The following is a 12,760-nucleotide window of genomic DNA, read 5'->3' as shown; positions in this document are numbered from 1 at the left end:
ATATGCTCTACCACTGAGCTATCCCCACCATATTTCTTGATTAATAGTGTCAATTAACTACTTGCTCTGCAAAATAAGATAATTAACATTATTATACTTCCTTCCACCCTCTGTACTCCAACTCCCAATTTTTGTGACATATTATCTCTACTTGTCAGAGTTTATAACATTTACAGCTTTTGACAACCATATTGACTCTAATTGTGAAGTCTCATTTCTGTATTCAAATGGATCCAGTGCTAACCACCAATCCTTTTGTCCTAGCATCATCTTTCCTGGGTTTTTTATTTTTATTCACATCCTGGTAGGTGGGATTTCTTTGCTAAGTAGTTTGTTCAAGAATGGTTAATGGCCACATTCCCTGAGGTTTTTTTTGGGTTTTTTTTGTTTGTTTGTTTTGTTTTGTTTTGTTTTGTTTTTTTTGTCTGCCTGTTGCCTTTATACTTGAATAAATACCTGAACAGAAACACTACTTGTGGCTCACACTTTCTTCACTTTCCTTCTCTCAGAATTTTGTTGCCATGGATCCTATGTCTTTATTTCTTGTCATTTGCTATGGAGCAGTCTGAGATGAGTCCAAATTTCCCCTACAGGTGATTTTTTTTTTCTTTCAAGGTGCCTGAAGGATCTATATAGTTAGCCTGAAATTTAAGAATGTAATCAGAATATCTCTGTTTTGCTCTAAATCTTTTCCCTGGTGTAAGATGGGTGGCTTATTATTTTTAATTTGTTGGGTTCTCTTCCTCCAGGACACCAGTTAGCCCAATATTGGATCATATTTGACTGTATCTTTCATTTCTTTTAAATTCTTAAACCTCTATGCCTTTTCGCCCTTTATTCATTGCGATTGTCCCAAGTCTTTCCTCCATGCTATTAACCTGATTTTCAGCCAAGTCTATTTTGTCCCTTGCTGTTGAAATTTATTTATATGATCTGTAATGATATTATTTTGGTTCTCAATCATTCTATTGTTTAATGTCTCATCTTGGGTATCTTACTGTACTGAGTATTATTTCTTACTGGGTCTATACCACAAAACATTCTTAAGGAATATACTTCTATGGGTTGTGACAGAGTTGTCCTTGACCAATCTTTAGTCTGGCTCCTCTGAATCCCCTTCCCAACTAGGCCTTGACTTTTCGACCTTTTACCATCTTTTGCACTTTTGTCTATCTTTGTATCACCCAAGTTTAGCAAGAATCTTGTTAAGTCAGTTTAGCCAGAACCCCCCAAACTCAACATCTGCTCATCCTCAATGTCTTACCAAATTTCTCACTCCCTACCATCCCCCATGTCTGATCACCTTGGTCTGCCTTCAGCAAGAATCTTGTTAGGTTGGTTTAGCCAGAATCCCCGCTAATCTCTGATGTTTCTTCTTAGTAATTTTTATCCACTGACTCCCACACCACCCCTCCAATCGCCATCCTGTTCCTTGGCTATAAATTTTCACCTTTCCTTGCTGTATTCAGAACTGAGCCCAGTTCTATACTGAGGTCTCTTTTCCTTAATTGCAATCATTTTTCTGAATAAAGTCTGTTTTTAACCACTTTAACTTACTGTTCAGCTCTGCTTTTTCTTTAACAGTTGTTTTCATCTAAAGTAGATTCACCTGTCTTTCAAAAATCAGGTTTCTTCCTACCATGCTTGAATAGTAGTCATGTCATTATATTTCATCCAGTTCATGCTTAGCATGTACAGACTCTTCAGACTTTCAGTTTGCTCTGATGTATGCCAGTTTTTCTTACCCTCATTTGGACTTGTTTTCTCACCAATTTTCTCTAACATGAGGATGTAGGATAAAAGGAGGAAAAGAGGAAAGGTGGGACTGAGTATTGCCCTTATTAGTTAGGCTGCATTGTGAGATTCAGTTAAATGGCTAATCCCAGCCCAATCTAAGCAGCCACAGGTATGTTACACTCTTGTGTAATTTGTATCAGCTCTTCTGCTCAGCCTGGTTACCCCAGAAGTGGAAAGCTCTGGAGGTCCTTACTGTCTATGCTGAGGTCCCATGGTGGTACATGGAGGATTCCATTCTAAAACAATTTTCTCAGATTTCCCCATTTCTTCACCCTCTCCAGGGTTGCTTAGCTACACTCTCAGAATTCTTCACAAATTAGTGAAGGCTTGGGGGAGAACTCAGAATGTTGTCAAACCCCCTACCTTTTTTCCCTCTCAATCTAACGTCTGAAGATTAAGGTCTGGGTGAGAATCCACACCTGACCACACCAGAATATTGTTTCTCTTATTGGTCACCTTTAAAAAAAAAAGTCATTTGTTTGTAAGGTTTCACTCTTTACCATGTTGTACCTGCTGGTGAATTTTGGGCTTTGAAAATGCATTTTTGCTATTATTGTTCATTTTATGAGGTATTGGTGTTACAGAAATATTTGTGAACCTGCCTAATTCTTCTATCTTTACTCAGAAATTTGTCATCTAAGCTCAACTAGGTTTGGTGTAGTTGTTAATCAAAGATATTTTCATAAAGAGATTCAAACAGAAGAGAAAGGAAGAATAAACATTCCACCGTGCACATGCTAATTATTCAGTAAGTGCCTGCAGAATTAATTTAAAAGTTTCCCTGGACATAGTTCAGTTAATTAAAACTGCAAATCATTATTATATCTTATCATTTCAATTTTTCCATTATAGTAATAAGGGGGAACTCACTATATGCCAGAAGCTCTGCTGGGTACTTTACATATATTATCTAATTGAATCCTCATCACACGATGGTGAGGTTGTGCTATTGATATCATCCCCCCTTTAGAAATGAGGAACTTTCACTGTAGTGAGGCTAAACAATTTGTTGAAAGAATACAGCTATCAAGAGGCAAAATCTGGACTCATACCCCAATCTCTGGTGCCAAAGACTGTGCTTTTAACAACTACATTATATAGCCTTTTTTTTTTTTTTTTTTTTTTAGGAATTTAGTGAAAAGAGCATTGAACTTGTAGTCAAAAGACCAGAATGAATACAAGTCCTAGATCCAGCATTATATGCTGTGTAATCTTGGCAAGTCACTTGAATTCCATTTCTTGTTTGTAAATTGGGGATGATAATTTCTTCCCTTGTTGTTCTCAGAGTCATAAGACTTCCGCTTAAAAATGGCAGGTTGAGCATATGCATTTACCTCTACTTTTGCTCCAAATTTATGAAGACAACAGTAAGTGATTTTTAAAAAACATAAACCTACAAGACCAACATGAATGGAGACGAACCACAGTAATAACATTTTGGGAACCGGAAAGCATATGGATGAGTTATAATTGAGCAGACCCAGGAAAGCTGAATCCAAATCCAGCAGAGGGGAAAGCTGAGAAGCAATCTGATTTGTGTAGTAGAACCCACAAAATATTTAGAAATTGATGCAACAGGTTCTTCAGGAAGTAGAGACAGAACTGAAAACAGGAAGATTCTTAGAAAGTCCATTTAAGAAGCAGTTCCCTTCCCTGACTCTGTGCAGCCAGCAGATTTCTCTTCTCCATTTGTCGGAGGGTAATTCTCTGGAGAGAGCAAATAGAGTTTCTGAACTGGGGGTGGGGTCACCAGAAATTTAAGGAATTTAATTCCTCTAATGTAGAATGTAGAGACCAAAACAAAAAGGAAACAGACAACTTGAAGGATGAAAAGACTGATCAGGAAAAATTAAAATTTCAGATTATTAGTAAATATCCTAATAGAGATAAGAGAAGATATGGCATTCCTTAAATAAGTACAGAATGCCATTTAGGAAAGGAAAACACACACACACACACACATTCAGAGAATTAAGAAGAACCTTTATAAATGTAAAATAAAATAGGAGACATGAAAAATAAAAGTGAATAGGAATAGGAGGGGAAAAGGTGGAGAACAGGAAATTATCAAAGGAGTAATTCAAGAAAACTTTCTAAACTGAAGGACATAAATTTTCAAATTTAGAGAATCTACCAAGTGTCCAGCACAATGTATAGAAACAAATCTACACCAAGACACACCACTGTGAAATTTCAGAACACTAGGTACAAATTAACCTTCCAGAAAGGAAAAAAACTTACAAACAAGCGTTAGGATTACAGCGGACTTCTCAATAGCAACACTGGAATCAAGAAGATAGCAGAGCAATACCTGCAAAATCTGAGGAAAGAATGATTTCAATCTAGAATTCTATATCCAAGTTAACTATCAATTGGGTAAAAAGTATTTTAGACATACAAGATCTCAACAAATTTAACTCTTACGCACCCTTCCTCAGGAAGCTAGTGGAGGACAGAAAAACCGAGAAACAGGGACACATAGTAATTTGTGTTATGTGTTCAAAATATTCCCTGCTCCTCTCTATCAGAACTATAATTTTACTCCCCACCCCACTGACATCAAACTTGGCCATTGATTTGATTTGGACAATGAAATGTAAGAGGAAATGGTGGATATCATGGCTCTTTTCACTCTCAAGACATTGGTATGGGCTAGATCAAGACTGTTTCTGGGTCCTGGGAAGAAGCTAGCATAGACCAGAGTTGTGGCCAACCCACAGGGGTTATCTCGACAAAGTGAGAAATAAAATATTTTTGTTGTTAGCCACTGAAATTTTGGAATCATTACTCAAAAAAACAAAAAGAAAAAAGAAGAAAGCATCAAAAGCTGACTAATATATATAGGATCCTGGAAATGAGATCTAACACAAGAAAAAGACATGTAAACTCTCAGAGTAATGTTGAAATTTGGTCCTAGATTGACAGCTGTGAAGCAAGTCTAGAGAAAAATCAAAGTCAAAATGGATAAAATCAAAAGGCTCTCAGGTGTTTCAAAGAAGGTGAAAGTGATAGACTGCCTAACACTGACAGACTATATTGAAAAGAAATACACCTTTGGGAGAGAATTTGGTTATGAGGTAGTGATAATTACATTAAAACAAGGTAAGTAAAAAATAAAACAAAGCATCTATAACTCCAGGAAAAAACAAAAAGGGAAGATAATCATGGTATATAAGCATTTACATAGCCATAGTAATATAAACATTGATTTGATTTAACCAACATGAAGATACAACTATATTGGAAGAATGATTGCAGTAGACTGGGGTTGAGGTAGTTGAAAGTTAATGTATCTTTCAAAGAAAACCTGTTTTTAATTAAATCAAAAAGTAGCAATATAAATATATTTTTAGAAATACTGAGATATCTACCAAAAGAAATAGCTGAAATAGCTGAAAAGTTATTGCCTCTGGGGGAGGGGATGAGAAAATCAGGGCCTAGCAAGTTGCTGTTTTCTATAATAGGCCTTATAGAACTGTTTGAATCCTAAACTACATGTACAATTAATTTCAATAAAATTAAAAACTAAACTTAAACATTGCAGCCCAGGGGCATCTTGAGGCTTAAGAACCTCAAAGATACAAGAAGAAAATTAATAAAATAAATGAATGTGGTGCACATCTACACTCAAGAGAAGAGAGAGAGAGAGAAAGAAAGAAAGAAAGAAAAAAGAAAGAGAGAAAGAAAGAAAGAAAAGAAAGAAAGAAAGAAAGAAAGAAAGAAAGAAAGGAAAGAAGAGAAAAGAAAAGAAAGAAGGAAGGAAGGAAAGAAAGAAAGAAAAAAGAAAGAAGAAAGAAAGAAGAAAGAAAGAAAGAAAGAAAGAAAGAAAGAAAGAAAGAAAGAAAGAAAGAAAGAAAGAAAGAAAGAAAGAAAGAAAGAAAGAAGTAAGAAAGAAAAAGAAAGAAAGAAAAGGAAAAAAGAGAGTCTGAGAACATTTGTAAACTATAAAGCACTGGGAAAATTTATAGTGACTGGAAACAAGCTGGAAGTCTGAATAGCAGAGAAGCAGGCAAACATAAGGTAAGAGCATAGGCTTTACCTGGGAGAACCTATGGTTCAAATTCTAGCTCTGCTCCACACTAGCTCTGTGACTTCGGGACTATGCAAAGCCTTAGTTTTCTTATTTGTAAGATAGGAATGATAGTTCCTCTCTTACAGAGTTGCTATGAGAATGAAATGAAAAAAAAACACTGAGAAAGTTTTAGGTAACATTAATCTTTTTTTGTTCCCTCATCTTCTCTGTGGATTAATAGACACTAAATGGATGACCAAAGGGCAATCAGTGGAAGGAGACAACTGAAGCAAAAACCTGAGATGATACACAAACTGGAGAACCAGCCTCTGAATAACTGAAAACAATGTTTTGTGATCACTTCAGCAGCAGTGATTAGTAAGCCAATTGCCTTAGAGTTACAGCTGTTTCTTGCCTTTCTCTGTCCCTTTCCTTTTCCTTTTCTTCCTTCATTGCTAACCATTGTCATCATCATCATCTTGTAATGCACACTGAGCACCTCAATCATTCAGCAAGTGCTAATGGGATAACCAATGCACTTAGTCTCTGATTCCCACGTGTTCAGTTTATCTACCTACATAATTCAGACAACAGGGTAAGATGGTAGATATGACGAGGAATTTTTTTCTGCAACAAGAAGTAGTTATGATGAGTGATTGTTAGCGGGGTTTATTAATCCAAGATCAACCACAAGGATATTTGACCAGCATCTAACTCTCACAGATCATTTTCCTCTGCAACTAGTGCAATTCTGATTCCAAAAGCCATTCTGCTCCCCTAATCTGTTAATCATAAAATGTGATTTTTCAAAGTAGATTTTTATGCCATACTAAATAAGTCTAGTTCTTCCTTGCATGCTACGAAGCAGGTTCTTCAAGGACATGAGAGAGAGAGAGAAAAGGAGAAAGGGAGAGAGAGAATGTCTAATCTCTTGGAGTTTATAGCCAGGAGAAATGTAGGAGTTACACAGGGAATATAGTTCAGGTGTTGCCCAAGCTGATGTAAGACATTCTTAAAGACCACCATTCTTCCATTGAGAAAATGTCCAGAATTTCAATAGTGCTTTCTGTGACTCAAAGTTTAGAAGACAAAAGAAACTGTCTAAAGAACTGCTTCACTCCCTCATAAACATCCTGGTGTTCTTTTCTCCCTCCCCCTTCCAGCCTTTTTTATCCTTATCCGTATAGGTGGGCCCACTGGACATGAACATTCTACCCAACCCACCCCTAGGACCATCCTGACCAATCTTTATCCCAACAACCAGTGTAATTTACCATTACTGCTATGGCTTTGGTCACATGCTCCATTTCTGACACAGAGTCTGTCTGATTGGTGAGATCTTGCCCCTACTTCTGGAATCTGAATTCCTTTAGGTTCCTTTAATTTGCTCCCTTGTCTTGATACACCAAAAAAAATCACAGTCCCTCCCTCTGAGAAAGGGCCTAATATGCTGCTATTGGTCTATATCCCCCATGCAAACAGCAGATCTCTGAACACTCCCTCTCCTGGAACACCCAGCACTGTGATATCCACCTCAGAAAAACTTTCTAAAACTGAGTCATTTCTCATCAGCTGCTTTCCCAAGATACCCTCACTTCCCTATTTCTTGCCCTTCTGATGTGTACCAGTGAGGCAAGGATTTCCTCCCAGAACCTGCAGCTGGCTCCACCTTGTACCCATCTTGACCCAGTGTACCTTGTCCACGTATAGTTAACTGGAACATGCTGGCCCCGTCCTAAGATAGGACAGCCAACGAACCAACCTACTGAGAAGAATGTGGTTCTCATAAGGAAGTAGGAGCCTGATCTTTGAGATCAAGGCAGCTTGAATATACATGACTCTACACCATTACTTATCCACACTGCTCTGCCTGTAAAGAGGCAGACATATGTCTATTTCTCTACTTTTGAGTCATTAACTGGGTTTGAAACAATATTGCATTAATTGAAGAGGGGTAGGTATGCTCAGCGGTAGAGTGCATGCTTAGCATGCATGAGGTCCTAGGTTCAATCCCCAGCACCTTCACTTAAAAAAAAATTAAATTGTATTAATTGGAATAATTTAATTCCACTGGCTAAAATTTTAGGAAAACATATTTTTGTATTTGGGGGTATAATAATGACTAATGATGCTTACTGTATGCTAAGCAATGTGTTAAGTGCTTCATAGAAACTAATCATTTAATTCTCACAAGTACCCAATGAAGTAGGCACTTTTTTATCCCCAGTTTTACAAATGAGAAAATTAAAACACAGAGAGGTTGAGTAATTTACCAAAGGTCACACAGTTAATAGAACTGGGTATTGAACCTAAGCAATTCTGAAGGACCAATAAACATACTGCCCCTAAGAAACTAAGACAGGTTAGGTAAGGGCTCTTTAGATCCTCCTTCAAAATGGACTCTGTAGTCCTTAAAATAAAGTCCAAATTGATTTCTCTCAGTGTATCAAGCAAATCTTAGTGCATTTGGCTCCATCTTCATAACACATTTGCTAATGTAAACAGGAAAGAAGCCAATTACTAGTAAAGTGTGTTTTGCATTTATTAAACAATACTATAAAATTCTGATAAAAACCCCTATTGTAATTCAGACTTGAGGTTTTTTGTTGATGTTCAGAAACTGGTCCAGCTGTTTCTCCAGCTGCCTGGTAATTCGACAGGAACAAAATCAGTGAATCCCTTCAAATTCTAAATTTTGAAAAGGACAATGCATTTCCTTTTGTCTTCATAAGACACCTACATTTAAATTACAATGCAAAAGCAACCAGGCTCTGTGTGAGCAAATTTGCATAATTGGTGTCAGGGGTCTAAAGCAGAAGCAAAAGGGGGGCTAGAAATTAATAGAACTGATAGAGCTGATTATTCTATCCATTTTAGCATCTTTTCAACCCTTTATAATGGAGACATTAAATTGCTATGCAGACCTCCTTTAAATCTAGCTATACTATTAAGGGCTTAATTAGGTTAGAGAAGGAAAAATGTAACCATAAGGTTTTGCATGTTTGGATCTTTGCCTTTTTGTTTAGAACATATATGGTAAAACATGTGCCCATTGCTGCAAAGATTTCGTGCCATTCAGCATTTGTTTGTGACCCATTTGCTCACAAAGCCTGCCACATCTGTTGTATTAAATAGCCAGTTCATCCACTGGAAGGCTAATCTGGATAATTCAAGCAAAATTTTAAGAAGCTGAACATCTGCAGTAAATGTGGCCCATGTCCTTCATGGATTTTAGCTGTTCTTTGTGGAGAAGAACGCTGTCTTAATCAGGGATAATTGCTTGAAAGGAACGGAAACCCACTCAAACTAGCTTAAGCACAGGGGATGATGATTATCCAAAGGATACAGCAGTGTCTTGCAGAACCAAAGCCAGCAGGACAGCCAGGTCTTAACATGGGACTTCGCCAGCCAAGGAACTTGACATGGAACTTGAAAGTCAAGAACTAAAGGTATTCTTTTCATCTCTTCTAGGCTCAATATCTTTTTTTCTCTGAAGATTGGCTTTCTCTGCTTCAGCATGCCCTTGGTACAAAATGGCAGTCTAGCCCCAGCTCTTTATGACCTACTAGCTCCAGTGCCCAAGAAAAACTAACTAGAAACTGCATCCCAATTCCAAATATCTGGGAGAGAGAATATAATTAGCCCAAACTTAGGTCACATGTCTACCTCTTATCCAATCAGCCGTGGCTAGGGGAGCAGCATCATATAACACTGAGTTGCTCTCCCCGTCTTTAGTAAGTGAGGCCAGTAGGCATTTTGAAAAGGATTCATTACAACACACTGTTGCCCTTCTTTAGAATTAAGTGATGATGAACCACTGATGAATTAGCATTTAAACCTTCTTGGATCCACATTTTATCCAACTCTGCATCTCAAATCCACCTTTGTCTCTACAAATAACCTTAAACACTTGATTTTCTCATTTCTGCATGTGCCAAAATCATCAACAAAGCGTTGACAAACTAGTTGTGAGCATTTGTCAACTTGGACAACTGATGCTGACTCTCTCCTTCCCAAGAAGAATTTCCTAGAAATTTTATTTTCTCGTTTCAAGGAATTTCACAAGTAATGCCTGCAAATACCTCCACCTTTGCCCTTAAACTAAGTGCTCAGTGACCAAAAATAACATCAGGAAAGCCATCTACACCTTTTAGTTAGAACCTCCAAATAAATGAGATCAATGTAAATATCACCTCCTGTGAAGATGTATAAAAGGAAAATGTAAAATGATATCCTTGTTAATCAACACATTATAATTTTCACTTTCTGGCTAGAAATACAGCCATATCATTGTCAATTCCAAGTGACATTTCAGGAAAGAACAAGTGATGGTATGTCTAATGACCAAATTCAGCCATGATAATCCTTCAGCACTGTGATTTCACCATGACCCCTTTCTAAGAAGAAACAAGTGCTTTATTAATTTTTTAACATTTTTATTTAACTTTTAATTTTCACAATCAATATGAAAGTATCCCCCTGGCATCTAGAGTTTCCCTATGTATAGAGGACAAAAAAGATCCCACGTTGAGTAGCTTTTTGACTTACTAAGAACTCAAAATTTTAGGAGCTGAAGATAGAGATGATTTCCACATTTCATCTCTGCAGAAAATGCTGACTATGGGTACTAGTCCAGGAATAACTACAGCCATACTTTTTCCTTTCTTATGCTTTCCAAATGAGTCATAAAGGACCCTCTGCATTCAAATAGTGTGTCATGAAATAAAAAAGATAAAATACAGAAATTGGACATTGCTGACTCTTCTTGATAAATCCAGCATTTTGCTACCTGGTGTGAGGCCAGAATAGCCCTTCTAAAATAGGAGTGAGTTGTACTCCATGCCAGCCATTTCCAGTGCGCTGTGCTATTTCTCTCCCCGAGGGAAGCAGTGCTGCTTTGTCTTTGAGAATGTCTGGTCCGGTGGGTCTTAACCTTGTGTGCAAATTAGAATTACCTGGAGCTTTAAAAAAAATACCAATGTGTGGATTCCATCAATTAAATTAGAATCTTTGAAAACCACACTTGGATACCAGTGTTTTTAAAAAGCTCTCCAGTAGGTTTAAATGTTTAAACCACAGCTGAGAGCCTTTGGATTAGACTTTATAAAGATAATCTGACCATTACCTTCTGTGTTATAAACCAATGTTTCTCAACTTTTATTTCATTATTGCCTCCTAATGAGCCTTTTAAAGACTTTTCTCCTTTAGTCGCTCCCGTACTCCATGAGAATTTAACAGCACAGATATATTGTGTACTTGCTGTGTACTGTATGTGTATCTGTGCTTTATACATAAAAAGAGTAAGGCTCTTTTGCCCTCTAAGGACTAATTTCTGCCCCCTTGGGCACAATATTATTCACATTGAGAATGTATGTAGTAGACTGAACAAATCAATCAAACTGGATAGGCCAGGTTGTGCTACAGTGACAAACAACCCAAAATCTCAGTGGCTTAAACCAACAAAAGTTTACATCTTGCTTGCACATGTGCATTAGAGGCCAGGAAAGGAGCCCAGTTCTGCATCATGATCTTTACTCTGGCAGTCAGGCTGCTGGAGCAACTTCTACCTGGAATATTACTAGTCATCATGGCAGAGGGTAAAGGGAACATGGGAAAAAAGCATCCTTTGGCTCTTAAAACCTATGCCAGAGGAACCCCCAAAGCCTCCACTCACATTTCAATGGCCAGAGAAAGTCACATGGTGACACCTGAGCTCATCAGGATGGGTAAGTGTGGTCCTCCCACAAGAAGGGGAATCAGATATTGATGAGCAATCTACCAAGCAGACAGTATTCTCAGAAAATAAGAGACATATACCTTTTCATTGATCTCTAAGAGCATCTTTCCTAGTTACTGTGCACCTGGCTCCAGGGCAAGGATGGGCATGACATGGTACTGGCAATGCTATTTCCTTCTTCATTTTCACACCTACCTTTTACTTAATTAAGGTGAAATTAAGAGAACTTAGTGGTCATTTTTTGACATTTCTCCGTGATTCTATTAACCCTGTAGCAAAGATCATGGCATTCTGCTTGCATTATTGACAAAAATCCTCAAGGTGGACTCTCCTAATAGTCTCTAATAGCAATCAGGTTTTCCTCATTGACTTTTGATCAGGTTTCATATTTCCAGCTTGAGGTTTGGAAGTACTCATCAACTACATTATACACCCTGTGCAAAACTTATTGTCGCTTCAAACCCAGAAAAAGAAACCCAGCATCTTGTTTCTTTTGTTTATCAGTCAAAGTTCTGTCAGGACTATATAAGATTTCCAAGCTTCATGAAGAAATGGTCAGGATTTCCCATTATAAACCATGATGATAGAATACATTGCCAAGTGCCCTAATCTAAAATGAAGTCTGGATACAGTGTACCCCCCCACACAAAAAAGTATAACTTCATAGTTGAAATTAGGAACATCATTGAGAAATAGCTAGGAGCCCCTAAAAGGAATAATGCTTGTGGAAAGTAAGGATGTTAACTTGAATTGACATTATGACTTACAATATTTAATATGATGTCTCTCTTGTTTCTTGTTGCCATTAGGCTCAGTGCCTATCGTTGGTTACCAAAGACCTTTTGAACTACACGTTGGTCTAAGAGTTTGGAAGGTTTTAAAGAGTCCTTTGATTAGGAAAAATAAAAATTGTGTTCTTGGTCTTTGCTCTACGTTCTATGCTGGAAAATAAACCCATAACTCCAAAGGATTCCAAACAGATCACTATACATCCATAGTCATTAGAGCTTTATCTTGCAAACCCCATAAATGCCTCCCACATGTCTTTTTCTCTTTGATTTGCCTAGATTCATCTTGGGACAGATCTTCCCTCCCATAATCCTTTTCTCTCCCATAGTCCATTCTTTGCTCCAGCCCCCATTTCTGCCATAATAATCTCAAGGTTTGTGGAAATTAAAAGGAGTTTTCTCTTCCTATGATTTGATCATTTTACA

Source organism: Camelus ferus, chromosome 6, assembly GCF_009834535.1.
Source record: "Camelus ferus isolate YT-003-E chromosome 6, BCGSAC_Cfer_1.0, whole genome shotgun sequence".
NCBI classification, from domain to species: Eukaryota; Metazoa; Chordata; class Mammalia; order Artiodactyla; family Camelidae; genus Camelus; species Camelus ferus.
The sequence above is the reverse complement of the archived record's forward strand: the minus strand, read 5'-3'. Positions refer to the sequence as shown.